This window comes from Rhopalosiphum padi, chromosome 3, assembly GCF_020882245.1.
Source record: "Rhopalosiphum padi isolate XX-2018 chromosome 3, ASM2088224v1, whole genome shotgun sequence".
Taxonomy (NCBI): domain Eukaryota; kingdom Metazoa; phylum Arthropoda; class Insecta; order Hemiptera; family Aphididae; genus Rhopalosiphum; species Rhopalosiphum padi.
This window is the reverse complement of record NC_083599.1, coordinates 75,146,985-75,168,036: the sequence shown is the minus strand read 5'-3', so window position 1 is coordinate 75,168,036 and position 21,052 is coordinate 75,146,985. Positions and strand designations below refer to the sequence as shown.

Below are 21,052 nucleotides of genomic sequence, written 5' to 3'. Positions count from 1 at the left end.
TCTATACTTTAACTATTAGCTAATACGTATTGTATATTGTTACAAGAGCTACCAGTTTTATTTTAGCGCCTATATAAAATCAATAAAATAATACCTATAAATAATTAAAAATTAAATAATGGTGTTTTTTTTAAAAAAAATAGTAATTTTTAATATATAAAAGAAGTACATTATTAAGTATTCATTTCAATAGTAAGTTCTTACAATTTATTTTAAAATAGAACATTTATTTAAGCAAATACATACAAGGTGATCACTGATCATTGATCAATATAAGACATGCACTTATTTTTTCAAAGTTAAAATATTTCGAAAATATTATCTTAGATAATTTCAGGTCATTATAAAACATAATTTTTTTAAAATAATCATTATATTTTCATTTTTTTTATCGTTAAATATTTGAGTTTTTACTTTTTTGAATTTTGAATTTTATATCTAAGGCAAAATATTTTTCGATGTATTTCTATAGATAAAAATTAAAAATTAAATATTATTTTGCAAAATAATGAATAATAATTAATAACAATATAAATATATAATTGTTTATCTTATATAACATTATTTTTCAAAGCTTAGAGCAAATATATAATATTATAATTTTAGTATAACTATCAACGATCTATTTTTAATTTTAATTTGTTATACCTTCCCAAGACCATCTAAAATGAAAACACCCAACTGCACTAAATGTTACACTTACTAATGAAGATGATCCCGACTCTGAAGTGCAAAATGTCCAAACTTTAGCAAGTACATCTGCATCAATTACTTTTCCAACATCATCTCTAACTTTAGAACAAAATTGTATTCCCCCTGCTAAGCGTCAACGACAACTTAAATTATTTGGTTCAACGAAAAAAAAAACAACTTAGTGACACAGAAAATAAATCTATTGACAAGGCTTTAATAAAATTGATTATTGTTGACTATCAACCTCTGTCTATAGTAGAAAATATCGGTTTTTTAGAATACTCCAAAATGTTGCAACCTTTATATTCTCCCCCGAGTAGGAAATTGCTTACAATAAAATTATTATACCGGACGAGTATAATACAATAGTCTCTAAATTAAAACGTATGCTTGTAACCATTGATTATGTGTCAATTACAACCGATATGTGGACTTCAGATTCTAATAAAGGCTATATTACTGTAACATGACATTTTATATTCGACGACAAATTATACTCGCCAGTTTTGGCCACTAGAGAAGTACATGGAGCACATACCGGAGAGAATATTGCGGCTGTGCTTTCGGAGATATTTAATGAGTGGGAAATAAATAATAAAATTGTAACTATAGTGTCTGATAACGGCTCAAATATTAAAAACGCTATCAACACACATCTTCAAAAGTATCACCATTCTTGCGTAGCACACACAATAAATTTAAGTGTTAATGAAGCGATCACAAACAATACAGAGCTAAGTCGAGTGGTAAAATCATGTAAAATAATAGTATGGCACTTTAAACATAGTACTTTTGCTGATGAAAAATTAAAAAATTACCAAATCCAAACGGGTTTACCATAACTAAAAGTCAAACAAGACGTACCTACAAGATGGAACTCGAGTTTAATTATGATGGAAAAACTCCTCGAGATTAAAGCTCCTTTATCTGTTGCATTAACATCACTTCCACGTGCTCCAAACGGCTTAACTGCTATAGAATGGGAATTAATTGAAGATTGTATTCCACTATTGAAACCATTTGAGAGCATGACCACTGAACTATCTGGACAAACTTATCCAACTTTATCTATGGTAATACCACTTGTACGAGGCCTGCAGTATACTATTGGAAAGAGAACGCCAAAGACTGCCACAGGTCAAATATTAAAAACAACACTATCAAATGCAGTTTCCAGACGTTTGGGGTCTTTGGAAGGCAATAAAATAATTGCCAAATCTACATTTATTGATCCTAGATTTAAAAAAAAATGCTTTTGGTCTGACTGAAAATGCGAGCAACGTCCAAAAATGGATATGTGATGAACTATGTGCCATAACTTCCGAACCAGATAATTTAAATACTACAACTGTAAGTGCTAATATTAATGCTCATAAACAAGAACAATCGAATTCACTATGGCAACAATTTGACTCAAAAGTATTACAAGTAAAAACTACAATCACTCCAAGTGTGATGAGCACACTGATGTTACGCCAGTACTTAGACATTCCACACTTGGAAAGAACAAAAAATCCATTGGAATATTGGCAACAATATAAACAAACGTTTCCAGAAATGTACAAGTTAAGTTTAAAATATTTATCTATTCCAGCAACTTCAGTACCTTCAGAACGTGTCTTTTCTATAACTGGACAAATCACAAATGACCGCCGAAATAGACTTTCACCGAAAAATTTGGATATTATAATTTTTTTTTTTAGATTTCATTATTATATAAAATATTAAGTTGTATCATAATAATTAATAAAGTAATCATGTTAAAATTATGAGTTATTGCTAATAATAAACTTTAAATATGTCCAGGAAATATGACTATACTAATATAATAATAAAAAATAAAAATAAATAAGTAGTATACAATGTTTGGTAAGTTTGGTTTGCTTTATTAATGAGATAAGTGAGCGAGCGAAATCCCACACTACCTAGTAGGCTAGTACCTACCATCTATTTAGTATTTGTAGTAACCGAGTGATTTTTTCGAGTACTGAGTAAGTGAGTGGATTGAGTGTAATAATACTAAATTAATAAAATACTTAATTGACCGAGAGGTTTTTTCGAGTGAATCTCTCGATTGTTATAACTTCTCGATTATTGAAATCACTCGATTGTTCCCATCACTAATATATACTGTATACATACAGGTCTTTGGGGAAAATCTGCATCATAACACATATCAAACATTGAATTTTTATCTGATCAGTTTGATACTAATTCCATTAGATTCAGTGAATTATTTTCAGTAAGTATGACTGTACATTATGTTATGTTTAAGGAAATTTGAATTAATAAAAATCAAAAACCTCACATATTATACTGTAATACGTATGAGTCATAGAACAAAATCTGCATCATAACACACATAAAACATTCAAATTTTATCTAATCAATTTGAAACCTATGCCACTGGATTCAGCAAGTCAATTTCAATAAGTGTAACTAGACATAATGCTGAGTTTGTCAAAATTTGAATTATTATACATTTAAAACCTCTCATATTTTGTAAAATATACGGGTCATAGGACAAATTTTGCATGGTAACACATCTATAGAACAGTCAGTATTTATCTAATCAGTTCAAAACCTATACCACCAAATTCAGCAAGTAGTTTTAAGTAAGTATGACTGTATAAAATGTTATTAAAAGTTGAATTATCATAAATTTAAAACCTAATACATACGTATACTGCGATACATATGGATTGTAGGATTGATTTTCAATCAATTTACACCTCTATATATCCACCTTGAACATAAGATTTTGATGATCTCCATCAATAATAATAATAATTTGTAGATTTATAAATAATAATGGAACAAAAACAGAAAGAACGATATTTTACCCACCATCGTCTAATAACATTGCACATAATAATATTTCAGTTCAATTCAATTATATTTGCACAATTTTAATAATAATACCTAACAATATAAAATTAAATCAATTTTCACTTTTCCCCTGTTCAATCTAAATTACAGCTATATTATTAATTTTATGCTATAATATGTTGACAGCCCGTCGGGCAGCGCAACGAGAACAGTTGCGAATAGTTTCGTCGGGTTCTATCGCGCATTGAACAATGACGGCATACCAATGCCAATGAGCGCGACGCGTTATCTGGCCTCTGCAGAACGAACGAATTAATATTATACAACGCGTCGTCCGGATAAGCAGTTTTGGGCGGCACGTGAATAATAATTTATTATCAGAACGATAGTAGGTGTACACGACGTACCGCCAGCGACAACGGCTTGGTATAACGCGTACGTAAGTCGGCAAAACGGCACAACGACTTGAAGCACAATAAACGCGTTGTCCGCACACTTTTTGTGACACACTTCTAACCACTGCAAAAATATAATAGAAAATAAAGCCGAATCAGAACACTTCAATAACACAAACGACAACCAAGTTAGAAACGACACGGACCACAATGAACAGATAATACAAGATACCGTTGGCGACAGCACACACACAGAGACAAGCGTCGAAAATATTATCAAGGAAACGAATACCATCACCCGCTCCACACAAAAAGCTACCACTCAAGAAAAAAGACCCGCACCATCAACCTCGAATAGTAGCTCCCATGAGAACACCCCTATCCCAACACCAAATAACCCCACACCACCACCAACAGAAACTACAAATATACGGAAAAACACCGATTCACTCGCAACCAAATTAAAAGAATCTGTCAAAATCCCTCAACCTCAGCAAAAAAAACCAAGGCGCTCAAACTCAATTGAACAAATTATACTCAAACTGGATGAAGCATTATTACCAGCAAAAACTGCTTTTGAGAATATACCAAACCTAAAAATTGACTTTAACCAACTAAAACATATTATTGAAAACACACTCACTGGACAAGATCCCTCCGGCGTTTTAACACCATTCAATATATCATCCATAGAAATGATCGAGATCTTGGAGACAGTCCGCCCCAAAATCAAAAGCATCTGCATCAAGAACAGACTCTCGAGTCTAGCCAATTTACTGCTCGAATTGACCCCCCTTTCCGACTTCAACTAACTCACTACAACACAACAATAATAATTCCCATTCATTGTATACATTGCATTTTAAATAAAGTAACCTACTATGAAGAACCTGAATATAATACAATGGAATATAAATAGCCTCACCAAAAAACGGCCGGATCTACAATTAATAATACAAAAATATTCACCCATGTGTATTAGCCTTCAAGAAACAAATCTTAAAAACAATCTCATACCCAATATAAAAAACTACAATATATTCTACACCAACCGACAAAACTGTATTAGGGCTAGCGGCGGCGTCGCCTCTCTAATACACATTGACTATCCCTGTGAACAGATTCCTATCGTTTCCAATCTAGAAGTCATCGCAGTCCAGATAACTCTAGAATCAAAAATTTCTATATGTAACATATACGTCCCAAACCAAACATCTTTTAACACATATGATATAGACAACATTATCAAACAACTTCCCAAACCATTTATTCTACTAGGCGACTTCAATAGCCATAGCGAATATTGGGGATCAGACAGAACAGACGCTCGAGGCAAATCGATTGAAAAAATCCTAGATGACGACTCGATTACACTACTCAACAACGGCGAACCTACCAGACTTAATCCGTCAAACGGCCACTTTTCCAATATCGACCTATCCTTCTCAAGTGTATCGCTAGCTCAAAGAATATCTTGGTCAATTCTACACGAAATATATGACAGTGACCACTTGCCTATTCTAATGACACTCCTATCCACAAAAACACTGGCACCCCACCTCTCATACAGATGGAAGTTAAAAAACCCGGACTGGGTCTTTTTTAATACCCTAGTTGACTCCTTTATGCAAGTAAATCCTCAATCTGACACCAGCACAATAGAGGACGATATCACCTTCATCTCAGAGTCCATTATCAGAGCTGCAGAAGTTGCCATAGGAAAAACAACTAACTCTTTAAAAAGAAATCTAGTCCCTTGGTGGAATGACCAAATAAAAGAGTCAATCAAACAAAAAAACAAAGCACTCAAAACTTTCCAAGGCTCAAAAAACATGTCCGATCTCATAAAACTTAAACAACTGAGAGCGAAAACGCGATACCTAGTCAAAAGAAGCAAGACTGACTCTTGGAAAACCTTCACGTCCTGTTTGGGACCCAAAGCTGACTCCGCTCTGATATGGCGTAGAGTTGGATCACTTCGAGGCTTCTCCAAGCACCACAACATTCACATCATGAAAGACACAAAATTATGCACCGATCCCAACGAAATATCCAATCTCCTAGGAGATTTTTTCTATCATAACAGTTCGGATGAAAACTACAATACGACTTTCCTTGAAAAAAACGTACACACGAGGAACCAGAATTTTATTTCTAACATCAACCCACACCTTGATGAACAGACAAAACTCAACTCCCCAATTATGGTAACTGATATGTTCAGAGTTTTATCAAAATGTAATAGTCTTGCCCCAGGACCTGACGGGATACCTTATAAATTTATCCACAACCTCCCCATGACCGCCATAAATTCAATTATTCAAGTATACAACAAAATATGGTCTTCCGGACATATACCTCAAAATTGGAAGCACTCTATAATCATTCCAATTCTTAAACCGGGAAAAAACAAATTTGATACTAAATCATACAGACCAATATCACTCTTGAATACCTTGGCAAAAATATTGGAAAAAATTATAGATTATAGACTTAGATGGTTTCTTGAAAAAAACAATTTCTTGGATCCTCGCCAGAACGGTTTCCGAAGACATAGAAGTACCACAAATTCATTACATGACATTCAAGAAGAAATACATTCAACACTCGAAGCTAAACAAATGATGGGCCTCATAGCTCTTGACATATCAAAAGCGTATGATACCACCTGGCGCCCCCGTATTGTAAAAATATTGTCAAACATTATCTGTAAAGGTAATTTATTCAACTTTATACAGAATTTCCTTACCGACAGAACTTTCCAGGTGAAGTGCAACGGAAAACTGTCAAAACTATACTCTCAAAAGAACGGCGTACCACAAGGATCCACACTTTCGGTATCGCTATTCTTATTAGCGATTAATGACATACCACTAGTTATACAACCTCCGGTTATGTGCACTCTATTTGCCGACGACTTCAATATATTCTGCAGAGGCATCAATACAAACAGAACTATAAATTACCTGCAGAATGCAATAACTGCACTACAAGACTGGTCTCTTGTCTCGGGTTTCTCCTTTTCAGTCGAAAAATCACAATGTACCTTCTTCACCAACAAAAGAAATATTGATAACACCACCATATATATGAACAACATTCCCCTACCAATAAAAAACTCCATCAAAATATTAGGCATACTCTTTGATTCAAGAAACACGTGGATACCACATCTCAAGACCATCCGAAAGGACTCCCTTCTAAGAATGAATACGCTAAAATACCTCGCCCACAGGTCATGGGGAAGTCATTCCTCTAGTCTTTTACAAATTTATAAAGCAATCATCCTATCCAAACTCGAATATAACTCATTCCTGTTCATAAAAGCTAAGGCAACAGCACTCAAAATGATTGATACCATACACAACGCAGGGTTAAGACTCGTTACCGGAGCCTACCGCTCCAGCCCGATTCCCAGCCTGCTCAATACAGCTGGAGTAGCACCACTCGACATCAGGAGAGTTCATAGCTCCATATTACTAGCAACCAGACGCACTCAAAATAACCTCAAGGTAATGAATCAAATCAATGACACCCTTAAAGACATACCATTCTCCCACCGGGACGTTATCAAGAACGAAACCATACAGACACCCCCTTGGCTATTAAATATCCCAATCAACAGAGAACTAAGTAAATATTCAAAGAACGACACCGCCCCCATAATTTACAAACAACACCTACGTTCAATCATCTCCGGGTTCCACGATTTTACCGAAATTTACACGGACGGTTCCAAAATGGAAAACGGTGTTGGAGCAGCTGTAGTAGTCCAGGACCACGTATCCATGCTGAGACTCCCCAACTTTTGCTCAATATACACAGCCGAAGCAATTGCAATCTCATTTGCCTTAGACCTCATTAAAACTAACCACATACACAAAGCTGTAATCCTCAGTGACTCACTTAGTACCCTGAGGAGTATTGAAAATGTCTACAATCCAAATGAGATCTCCAGGAAAATCCAGAACCAGATATATAACCTTACACACACCGGCTACTCAATTACCTTATTATGGATACCCAGTCACAATCAAATTCAGGGAAATGAAAGAGCTGACCAAAAAGCACGCCAAGCAACTACATCAACAGATGCCATTAGACTTAATCATTTCACCCTACACGACGCCAAATCCATAACTAGTATAATAACCAACAATATATGGCTTCGGGCATGGAAACAAGGTACATCCAAATTAAACGAAATTAAAAATACCATACACACATGGCCTTCTCCACCAGATTTTACAAGGAAAATGGAAACCTCAGTTAACAGAATCCGTATAGGTCATACATCACTAACACACCAGTATCTGATGAAGAAAGAAGACCCACCCATATGCGACACCTGCGGTACTCCACTCTCAATCAAACACATCTTAACTGAATGTCTTTCATACGAAACGGATAGACGGGAAGCTGGCATTTCAAACATCTTATCAGAAGCCCTCCACCCAGACAACATAAGACCCATAATAACATTTATTACTAAGTCAAACCTTATAAATAGTCTTTAATATGTAAATAATATAATATGTTAATAATTTAGAGTTAAACTCATTGTTGCTAATGGCCATTGTTGCCGAGGCTTAATTTAAATAAAAAAAAAAAAAAAAAAATAAAATATATATCTTGAGTCTCCTAGTGACTCCTGTAGCATGTAGACACTGGTTGCAATTCTCATAGGTAGGTACATTGTCAGAACCAAGAATAATTAATGAAAATATTATTATTATTTAAATGTGGTTTAATATTTTTAATTTTGAAAGTTTAGCTAATTTTGATGTGGTTGAAAACATTTTTGTTTTATTAAATATTTTACAAATTAAAAGTTGATCAATTATATACATTTTATGCTCTATACAATTTTTAATTGATTCTTCTAACCATTTTATAACTGTTTCATTATTTTTTACCCGCTCGGTTAATTGAAATCTAATTTTCTTTTTATTTAAATAGTTTTCATAGTTGTTTTCAAAAATATTTAAAACTTTATTTATGATATTATTGAAATTATTTGATGGTGCCTTAAGTCCACTTTCATTATAAATAGAAGTATAATTTTTATTAAGTAAAAGTAATTGTTTTTTATCGTTTAAGTTTTTATCTGTGAATAATTCAAGTTGACAATGGTTACAATTAAATTTTTTCATACATTTATAGCCCAAATATCCTGCAAAATATGTAACAGAGCAGTCTTCTAAAGTAACATCAGTATTTTTATCAATATTAACTGAGTCCTCATCAGATGATGAAAAACAGAGAGATAAATTAGAATTAGATTCTTTATTTGAATCTGAAGATAATGTTGAAATGTTAAAATTTATTTTATTTAGTGGTCTAACTGGATCAATTATAACTGGATTATCATCTTATTGGGTTACCTCACAATTTGTCCCTTTAGATGTACATAAAGAAAAAATACAATTACTTCTTATTGAAGTTCTAATCGTTCTCGCTGTTGGGTTTTTGTTATAACCACCATTTTGTCGAAAAATACTAAAAAGATTTTCTAACTTATCCTGATTTAAACGATTAGTGATTAAAAATACAATATTATTAGATTTCTCTGCTTCAAAAAATTGCAATATACCATTAATGGTCTGCGTAAAACCTTTAAAACAGGGAGGTTGTGTTAATTTTCCTTTTTTTAATTTTTCCAAATTTATGAAATATTGTGAAGCTCCCGTTAAAAAAGTTTTTACAGTACCTACATCAGTTAATGCACAGAGATATGGATTATTGCTATATAAAGACTCAAATCTTTTTTGTATATGACTGAAAAATAATTTACTAAAACCTGGTAAGAATTTTGATTGACCAATCCAACGACGAATAGTTGATGGCCCGGGTAAATTGACTTTTTGTGTACGTAAAAATTTATATGCTGTTGGCGATTATAATATAAATTTAAAGCCAAATTTTTTTCATTTAATGTCCATTGACGACGCCTATCTTTTAATTGCATTGTTACGATTGCCTTGGAATTAATTGATGGAAAGTTATGCATATTTATTGAGTTCTTAACATTATTATGGGTGTTAAAAGTATTCACTTTTTTTTTTTAATTTTGAAATGTGAGATATTTTATTATGAATTAATTTGTTTTTTTAGTTTTCATTTTTGTCTTAGGTTTATTTTTCTAGGTGTATCTATTTCAATCAAATCAGATTTCCTTTTTAAATTTGGACTAGGCATGTCTATTATATTTGTTATTTTTATTTTTTGAGGAGTAGAAAACATTGATGGGGGCTTGGAAAAACTAACTCTACCATGTCTGATTTTGAGCGTATATATGTTTTAGTTGGGGTTGACTTTAAAATATTATACTCCTGTTCAGATTTGTCATTTTGGTCAAAGCCTAATTATTGAAGTATTATATAATTGGCTGTCCGATTTATTTTGTACAATAGTGACTTATAGTGTCACTTGTGAAAATGAGGTCAGGATTATAGCCTCTTTTCCATCTTCCACTGTTGAAGGATGCCGGTAATTTGGGGTCATAAATTAAAGATAAATTTTCACCTTCAGCCCATTCTTCCACCTTTTGTCCATCATGGTTCATATTTCCGTAACCCCAATCGGGCTGTGACTATTGAAATCGCCAATTACTACTCTGATCTTCTGTTTTACGTCTTGATTAGATATCGTGGTTGAATTGAATGTTGTATTTGGAGGTTTATATATAGATGAAATTGAAATGGTTCCCAAATCAATTGTTAATACTTCCATATCCCCTGCTCCATGTATTTGCGTTGATTTGATAGCTATCGTGTTCTTTATAAACACGGCACTTCCATGTTTTTTGTGGTGGATGATGTTGACGAGCTTCATTCCATCAATCTTGGGTGTGTTCATATTCTGGTCTCCGTGTGTTTCTTGTACACACAGTACGTCACATTAAGCATCTTTACACAATTGCGCTAGTAGAGTTTCTTTTTCTTGTGATATACCTTCGATATTTATCGAAGCGATCGTCATAGTTGGCCCTGATAAGGGCCGTTTGTTGTTCATCATTCTTTATATTTTATTGTTTAAGTAATATACTATACTATGAAAGGCATAAGAGGATACATACATAGACAAGTGTGCGTGTCTGTGTTTGGAAAAATTAGCCGTTAAAAACGTTGCCTCGGGTACACCACGTAGAAGTTTTTTCCACGTACCCGGTACAAAATAAATAATATTTATTGCTGTTTATTTTGTAGATTTTTAAATATAAATTTAATAAAAAAAATATAAAGACATAAAAACTATTATTTTATTTAAATAATAATGATTTTTGTAATAATGTCGATGTTGATACATATTTATCTAATGCTTCTTATAAATCAATTGGAATATCCTTTTCACATGATAATAAAATTAAACATTCCAAGCAAGTTTGATGCATAGTTGACCTTAATCTGGTTTTAATTAATTTAAGTTTGGAGAAAGATCGCTCATTTGACACTGAAGTGGATGGAATGGTACACAAATATTTATAAGCTGTATATAAATTGGGAAATGCTGCAATTAAGTTATAAGAATTTAAAAGTTTTAATATTTGTAGTGAATTGAGTTTGTTTTTATTAGTTGTACTATCTTCATTTTCAGAATTTTCGGAAGTACTATTTTCATTACAGGAATGGTTTGATTCAGTATCTGGATATGTATTTGATTGATCCAATGTCATGCTTTTTAGAAGTTCCATTATACACGAAGAAAATGAAAAATATTCATTTTTTAATTCAACAAGTTTGAGATTAGGTATCCATTTGACTAGTGAAGAAAATGCAGTATCTGGCACTATGACTCTTTTATTAACATTAGATATCCGATCAAAAGATAAAAGAGATAAATCGTATAATTGTCCGAGAACCTTCAAATCTACTATTTATTGACGATAAAATTTGATCTAATGCGACAAAATACACTTCAGTTCTAAACTTATCGTCCGGTTTTGTAACACATTGATCAGTTGTATTTTCACCTGGCATCCTTTTTTTCTTCGAACTCGTTCTTGAAGAAAACCAATTTCAGTAAGACCTTTACTTATAGCGAATTGTTTAGCTTCCATCAATAGATCATCTGCACACTTAACTGTTCTGATATTTTTTATTTTTTTTGTAGTTGAATCAACAATGCATAGTGCTTGTATAAAGTCAATAGATGGTGATTGAAGGTATTTTGATAAAGGAAAGGTAAATGCAAAAATATTTTACAAAAGATTTGTAACAAATATAAAAGAAGACATGATTTCTAACAAGTTTTTAGCTGTAGATGAACATTCACGATCCATAGATTTTGACAATATTTCTAAAGTGTTTATTACAGCATCATATTTTTTTTCAATAACTAAAATGGCTTTATCATGTGATCATGTGATGTCCAACATGTTGAAGAAAAATTCTTTATTCTGAGAACTCTATCATTTGGATAACATTTTTTTGTTCTTCTAAAAATATTACAGTTCGTTTTCTTGCTCTCACGGCCTATCATTGTACGTTCCCGGTCTGAACACTATTATTTCCTTGATTTGCATTGCAACTTCTGCTTGTCATGATAATATTATGTTTATTTTTGTAAATACATATTGCAGTTATTCTAAGAATATTATATTGAAAATACTATTATTTATATTTAAAATATTATTACAATTTACTCTATGGAAATATCAAATTTATGTGTACAATAACAGTATTTACATCATATTATCTTAGTGTACTCTTTTCATTTTTGCAGTATAGTTATTAATTTAAGTACCAACACAACCACAACATACTCTTTTTGTACAAATGTAGTGTGATATTTATTTATTTTTTCTTATATAGGTACTAGGTAGTAGGTACCTATGCACCTCTTAAGTGTTTTGTGCCTGGGTGTAATTCTGAGTTATGCAAATAAAATAAAATATAATAGAAACAGCAGGGAATAAAACTGCAGAAGACATGAGCTTAAAGTAAGAATAAATGCTAAAATGCATTATACCTATGTATATAATATGTGCCATACAAACTTTATTATGTTTGAGCCCTCATCGGGTAGTGAGCGCTCCAGGTGGCAGTTACGAGTGGTGTACTAAGGTACCTATATATCCATAGAGCATTGAGATGACGTGAGAGAGTGACTTTAAATAAGACGATACATGTGAGATAATCAGATAAACATTAAACTAGTAACAACTATATTATTTAAGAAAAATTAAGTTTTGTCAGTGATTTAACACAACAATGAAACTTGTTAGCTATTTTATAAAATAATATTTTACCCACCGTAATAAATATTGTCGTTCGTGGTTGACTACTGTGATTGTTGAACTTTGAAGGAGATTTGTCATGTTCAAGCCCCCGTACGTATGAGTGGAATTGGTGAGTAAAACCATTTTGTTCGTTAATTAAGCCTGCTATAAAATCGAATTCAAATTAATTATTTTCTGTTATTTTCTTTTCTTGATTCAACGGGTACAGTAAACCATATAAACTTTGACTGTAAACAAAATTATATATTATTAGAGTAATGTGAAAAAAATCATCCACCGAATAATTTAATTGTAATATTTATTTATTGTGACTTTTTAAATATGTGTACCTCCTTAATTCCAAATTAAAAACATCATACCTTTTTTTTTTTTTTTTATTAAGAAAAATATATTTACAATCTATTTTACAATAATCAGTAAGTATGATGACAAAGTTTATATAACATTATAAAATATTCGAATAGGAAGACCCTCAGTAGTGTCACCTGACCAGAGATTACATTAAGTTATTGTTTAGTTAGGTCATAAGTTATGACTCGTATCATTATAATTTTATGCTTTGAGCAAGTCTCGGGGCCATAGCCTTTTTAGTCTTTTAGGGACGTGTGTTGCAGAGGATAATTTTTGGATTAAAGGATTATAATGAGAGTGTAGCTTAGAAAAGAATTTGGTATAATGGGACTTGGCCAATTCGTTAAGAGTGGGTAGTTTTAAATCTTTGTGGAGATTTTTATTTGTTACGTACCAGGGGGAGGAGGTGATTAGGCGTAAGCATATTGATTGAAGTGCTTGTAGTGTTCTAGTGTTTGAAGGCTTTGAAGACCCCCATAACTGGATGCCATAGAGCCAGACCGGACGGATTATCACTTTATATATTGTCACCTTGTTTGTTAGGGATAGTTTGGATTTTAAAAGAGGTCTAAGGAGGTGCAGCCTGGAGTTGACTTGTTTACGCTTTAGTTTCAGGTGAGGGCCCCACGTTAGACGTTTGTCAAATGTGAGCCCTAAGTACTTAACTTCATTTGCTGTTGGAAGGACTTTGTTGTTGAGCATAACTGGGGGGCAGTCAGAGTTTCGTAAAGTGAATGTTACGTGAGTTGATTTGGTTTCGTTAAACATCATACCTAAGTATGTAATTTATACTTTGTCTGAAATTTACTTTAAATGTGTGTCGAAAACATTTATAATGCTTAAATTACCTACTTACAATATTTTGTGTTATTATTTTATTGTGGAGCAGTCTTATCTTTGTTCTGGGTTTAGTGTAAAATTTGGTTTGAACTCAGGATTTTTGTTGTTGACCAACTTTTTTTTTACTCTGTCCCTTGCAACTTGTCCTTTGTTGATGAATTTAAAATTGTTTCTGTTGTATGCTTTTTCTGATTTAAAATAATACATATGCAAGTGTTTATACTTTATATGAATAACAAGGATTAGTTAGTAGATTAGTGTTAATAATGCAAATACTATTATTAAAAATACATTATTTATCCGGTCAGCATTCACCAATTGCGTACATTCATAGTAATATAGGTATATTTTAAATTAATCAATGCATAAAATATATTTTAAATTATATCATATATTATTTCATTCTGTTTTTTTCTTTAGTTTGAATTATTAATATTATTTTATAATATGCATTTCTTAATTTTATTTTTTATAAATTTAACAGTTAGGTATATGCATTATAAAATATTATATTATGATACCTATGAAGAACATAACTACTTAATATTTTCGATTTTATTAATTAAATCAAATTATATAACTTGTTGTGTGCAAAATTATCTAGTGATAATACAGACTAAAATAGGTATGTAAAAAGATGATCGCGTCTACGATAGATATGTATATTATAATAATAAAATACAAACACTGTAATGGTGTTTCATACCATTATTCCTACATATATATATATATATATATATAAATATGTAATATATGTTAATATAGTGAAATATTACCTTTCCATCATAATCATTACCTGTTATTTATTATTATTATTATTTCAGTTTTGAAAATAGTGTTAAGTGGTATACTGTATGATCTCATCTAAAAGAATTGTAAGAATTTTATGGAGTGTTAACAAGAAAATTGTACGACTTAACATTGCTAAAATTTGTGACATACATGACAATTTGAGTAAAGAAATTTTAGAGGCATGAAATAATGAATAAATAGCAAAAGCATTGAAAATGGTCATTTGAATATGTAAGTATTCATTGGTTTTAGTTATTATTTAATGTTTTTAATTTGTTTGTACATTGGTAATTTAGAAGCAAATCATAATTTGACATGACCTAAAAAATATGAAATTGACTACACAAGTATGTGTAATAAACAAATGCAAACAGATCACAAAAAAATTGTTTCATACGTGTTATAATGCAAATTTTATCCTACAACCCATATGTATCACAATATATGTGAGGTATTAAATTTATGACTATTCAAATTTTGATAAACTCAACAATTTGTACAGTAATACATACTGAAATTTACTTGCTAAATCCAGTGGCATGGGTAACAAACTAATCAGATAATAATTAAATGTTTGATATTTGTTGTGATACAGATTTTCTCCAGAGACCCGTATGTATACAGTATAATATGTGATTTTTTAGATTTATAATAACTTAAATTTTAAGAAAATCGACACTGTGTGCAGTTAAGCTTACTGAAAGTTACTCACTGATGTTAATAGAATAGGTTTCAATCTGATCAGATAAAAAGTAAAAGTTTTAAAATTATTATAGTACTCATATTGTCCACCTGCTCATTAGTATAAAAGAATATGTGAGGTTTTAATTTATAAAATTATCAAATTTTTAACAAAATATCATATAATCTATACATAATGCATATTAATAATGTTAAAGGTAAACAAACAAAGTTTAATATATTATACAAAATACAATATACACAATACATTAGTAAAGTTATAATTACAAAAAAAAGTTTACAAATATTTACATAACTATATATATTAGAATCTTCTGGAACGGGACAACAGATAAAGAAATAATATGTAACATGATTCACTTTTTTTATATACTTAATGTTGAGCATCACATCTTATAGTGATAACAACGACAGTAAATTCAATTTAAAAGCTTATGATGTGACAGAAAAAACAAACAAATTGTTATACTTTGCAGGAACATATTGTTACCATGAAACAAATGAGATGATGCTGAACCTTAATGAAACGCACAATTTAATATGCATAACAGACCATAAAATAATACATAGCCAATACATGATCCGGTAGCAGTCTAATTATATCAATAAATATATATATATTCAATCATATTATTGGTAAAAATGAGACAAATATAAGTTTATAAGACATGCAAAACAATTTTAAAATATTTAGTTTTTATTATAAACTTGTTTGGCACGCTTTGATTAATTGTATAAGGCCCATTTTTTTAATAATATTATTAAAAATACATTTTGTAATTATAACATCTGCTACCGGGTCATGACTATGTGTTATTTTGTGTTTTATATTACATATTGCGTCATGAGTTTCCATCAAATTTAACATTCGCCCATTTTTTTCATGGTACCCAATGCTCGACGAATATAATAATTTATGTGTATTTTCTGTCATGTCAAATAATTTTAAATTAAAATAACTATCATTGTTATCACTATAGGACGTGATATTTAATATTTTCTTCATATTTAATTTTAACCGATTTATTATTTCTTTATCCGTTGTGCCGTTCCATAATACAATAATAGGTTCTCTATTATCAGATTGCAAATAATTATTTATAAATGTAGGTGATAAATTTGACCCCTTCTTAATTTCTAAACTTAATTGAAGTTGCTCCAATATTGGATTTAAAACATTTGTTTTATTTTTAAAAATTTTTTTTAAATGTGTTTTTAGTGGAGCAACTTCATGATTTTTTAATATTTCAATTTTATTCTTTGTTAAAACTAGTGGTCTTCCTGCTAATTTTATTGGAATACAATTCTCTTTGTTGTCTGCCATAGACCCCGATACTAGAAGTAGATCTATTCGATGTATCATTGTGAATTCAAAATCCACAATGATAAATTTAATTTTGTCACTGTAACATAAAATCATTGTGTTATTATTAAGTTTTATAATATTTATAATAATTTTCTATAATATAAAATAAATTCTAATTTACAATGGACTAATAATAGTCGAAAGAAAACAAATATAATTTATGCTTACAATATTGATTTGTTATTTATCCATTTTTTTGATTCAAAAAGATCTTCTGTGGGTGTATCTAGACAAATAAAAAAAACGTATTAAAATAATATGACCACAAATGTCTATAAATTAAAATACAATCTTTATTGTTAAATTATTTAAATCAATGATTCATTATTAATATAATATGCATTGATATGCATTAAATCTTAAAATATGTAACATTATATATTGATAGAATTAAAACTTATAATTTAATAACTAAAAAAAATCTTCAACTGTTCAAGATTTTCATTAAATTTATCAAAAAAAAAAAAAAAAATCAATGTATAAATATATTATTTTATATAATACATTATTTTTAAAATAAAATGAAATTAATGAATTATAATTATTTTTATATTTAAAAAGAAAAAGATGACAAGTCATTGAGGGATTTAATACACATAGTTAAGATAGCTGAAACAAGTGTAGAAAAACTGAGTGAATGAAAGACAGAATTCAGAAACTAATAAAGATTTAATATTGAAATGGCCGAACAAAATAAAGGAAGAAAATTAAATAAAAATCATTTTTATCAAATAAAGTCAGAATTAGTAGTTAAAGATGAATAGTATATATTGAAAATATACCAAGAGCTTTGAGAGATGAAATATTAAAGAGAATTCATGAAAGTCATCGTGTGGAAAAAACAAAACAATTGTCTAAACATAAAAAAAATATATTATGACAATAAAGGGACTACCTATAAAAGAAATAGTATTTGAGGAAAAAGAAATGGTATGGTTATAGGATAAAAAAAAAACATCGAGAGAGGCGACATTATTGAATAAATTGAAACGGTTAAGATATTATTTAGTAAAGGATTAGAAAGGAAGAGAGTTGAGAAGAAATATAATATTTATTAGGAAAATGAAAACGGTAAGTTTAGTTTGATGAGGAAGAAGTAAAGAGTAAAGAAGGGAGGACCAGGAAAAAACCTGAGAGGTTAATGTATAATGAATATGATATGTATTTTATTTTAAATTAGTTATTAGTTAAGTTATAAAAATTGTATTTCATTTTTATTGCCATTTGTTTAAAAAAAAAAGTGTTTATAACTTAATATTATGATTAGCAAAGGGGAATGATAATGATAATGTTATGATAATATATATATATATATATATATTATTATTATTACGTTTATGTGACATTTGTAGGTTATTTTCAAACTAATATTAAAAACTAATGTGCTTTTGGTGCTTATTATGAGATCGACTCATGCTCCATATTATGCGTGTATTATTTAAACATTAATAAATGTTTTCTTTATAAATTATACTTAGTATATTTAATATAATAATAATACCTAAGTATAACCTGGCACAGTCACAAGGATGAACTAGATTGATCAGATATTCAACGATCAAAACGATGGAATTGGAATTTAATAGATTCAATTTTTTTTTTTCAAATAAAATGTCACTTACTCATAATAAATATTTTTATATATTTTTAAAACCGACACTTATGTGGTACTAGGCCATACATAAATTAATAATCCTTAGCCATACTCAAATCTAATAAATTATTAATCTTTAACAAAAAAATAAAAGTATAATTATTATATAAAATCAAATGATATGCACGAATTATTTATATTTTTATACATATATTTTAAAACAAAATTTATGTAGTACCAAGCTTTAAATTATAAACACTTAGTTTTTCAACAAGAATAACCTAATAAATTTTTAACTATAAAATTTCTTTCTAAATATTTGAAATTATTTTTTTGAAATATTTATTTAAAAAATGTAAAGTATAAATGTTTTTTTTTAAATAAAAATGATCGTCACTACGAATAATTATTACATTTTTTAACTATGAAAGAAGGAGAATATTATTTTAAAAAAACTTTAAATATATTGTATTTTTTACTCACCAGTAGTCTTGGCTATGTCATGCGCAACTACGTCCATCTTTGTATGAATATAATGTTATATTGAATATCGACAAGTGTTGGTGAACCTTGTTCGTGTTGTTCGTAAGGGATGTCTAAATTGACTGATCTAGAGATGCGCGTTTTGTCAGTTGCTCTAGTGCCGTTCCGACGATCGTCTTCGTCTATTGGTCAACACCAAAACAAAACACTGGCAACGTCGCACATAATTTCGTTCGCCTTAGAATAGTTAAAATCATGCTCTTTGTTATTCTGACACTGGCAGCACTGCTTGCTATCTTGCCGGTGTACCGTAAGCTCGTCCAATCAGAAAATTAAATTTTTTATCAAGCCTTGCCTTGATGGGCAACATCGATCGGTGTTCCGTACCGCACTGCCACGTTTTCGTTATCGGGATTGATATGAACATATTATTACTATTAAGGACTGGTGTGATTCGCTTATTGTCGCCAGTTCATTAATATCCCGCTAGGAGCGCTACGCATACGTTTGTTAGAGTGCCTTGATAGAGAGAGTGTAGCCACGGTTTAAGATATATTGGTTAGCTATCGGCGGCCCATCACCCGAACAGATTGTGTACGGTTCGGTAGTTCATATTTTCACCACAAGCGTTCAGCGCTAGTAGTAATAAGGGCCATATTTTACTATTGGTATATCCCACGATTAAAGATAATACTGGTTACACATCGAAATTGTAAAACGCGACTCGAAATGCGCGATTGTAAATGTACTGACTAGTAGCACTATCTAGTGGTCTTCTCAACTTATTTTAACCGCGTAAATTTATCAACTATAAAAACTTAGTATCTACTAAGTACTATAATTAGTAATTAGTATCTACTATTTACTATTAATATTAAAACAGTATTACTCAATAACTTTAAGACACTTTAAGTCAATAAACAACACAATGAATTGTTATATAAAAAGGCCCCACGAAGTTTCCAAAATAACATTTGGCATACCTAAAGATGAAGAAGAAAAATAATGGGATGTAGCTTTAGGTGTAGTGTTTAAAAATCAAATCGGGTTTGTTCAAATCACTTTTATAAAGAAGACATAAATAGTGCACGGACGTCAGGTTCCACAAACCCTTTAACAGTACCTAAGCTATACTCGCCGCGGAATAAGAACGTACCTCGTCGCGCCGGCGGCAGACCAGTTCCCCACCGCAACCTTGTCATAGTTAGGCACCACTAATATTGCATACAGAACGTCGATATTAATTAACTATTAATTATTATACACCGCGCTCAAGTGACGACGCGTACGAGTGTAAGACATGACCGTTATTTAAAATTTTTACTATTTGTAAAATAATAACTTAATAACAATTATTATATGAATTTATTTATATATTATTATTAATATGCATTAAGCTGTGTACAAGGTGCATATTTGACACAGCGCTGTATATCAATTTCATTTCGTTCTTGTTAGCCAATTAGCGACGACCTGCGCGCGACGAACCTGTTTTGGTCCGCCGCCCAGGTACGTTCTTATTCCGCGGCGAGTATATTATGTCTAATTTAAATATTTTTTTTGTTTATAGGTACCCACCTAATAAAATATCAATAAAGATTATGTTTATTCTATAATACAATCAAAATTTATTTTAATAATAAAACAATAAAAAATTGATATGGTTAATATTAGTTTCTTATTTTTAGGTTTGCTTGATGAGATGGCAACTAAAAAAAGGGGCATTACCATTTATATATCCTATAAAAAAAATAGAAATTGATAAT

General features: G+C 30.4%; 1 long non-coding RNA gene across 1 annotated transcript; it reads left to right on the top strand.

Moving 5' to 3' along the window:
- The first annotated feature begins 12,983 nt into the window (after nucleotides 1-12,983).
- Nucleotides 12,984-21,028, top strand: LOC132926927 (uncharacterized). Its single transcript, XR_009661559.1, has 3 exons — nucleotides 12,984-13,267; nucleotides 15,174-15,372; nucleotides 20,975-21,028. It is a non-coding gene; the product is annotated as an uncharacterized LOC132926927 (long non-coding RNA).
- Nucleotides 21,029-21,052: the final 24 nt, after the last annotated feature.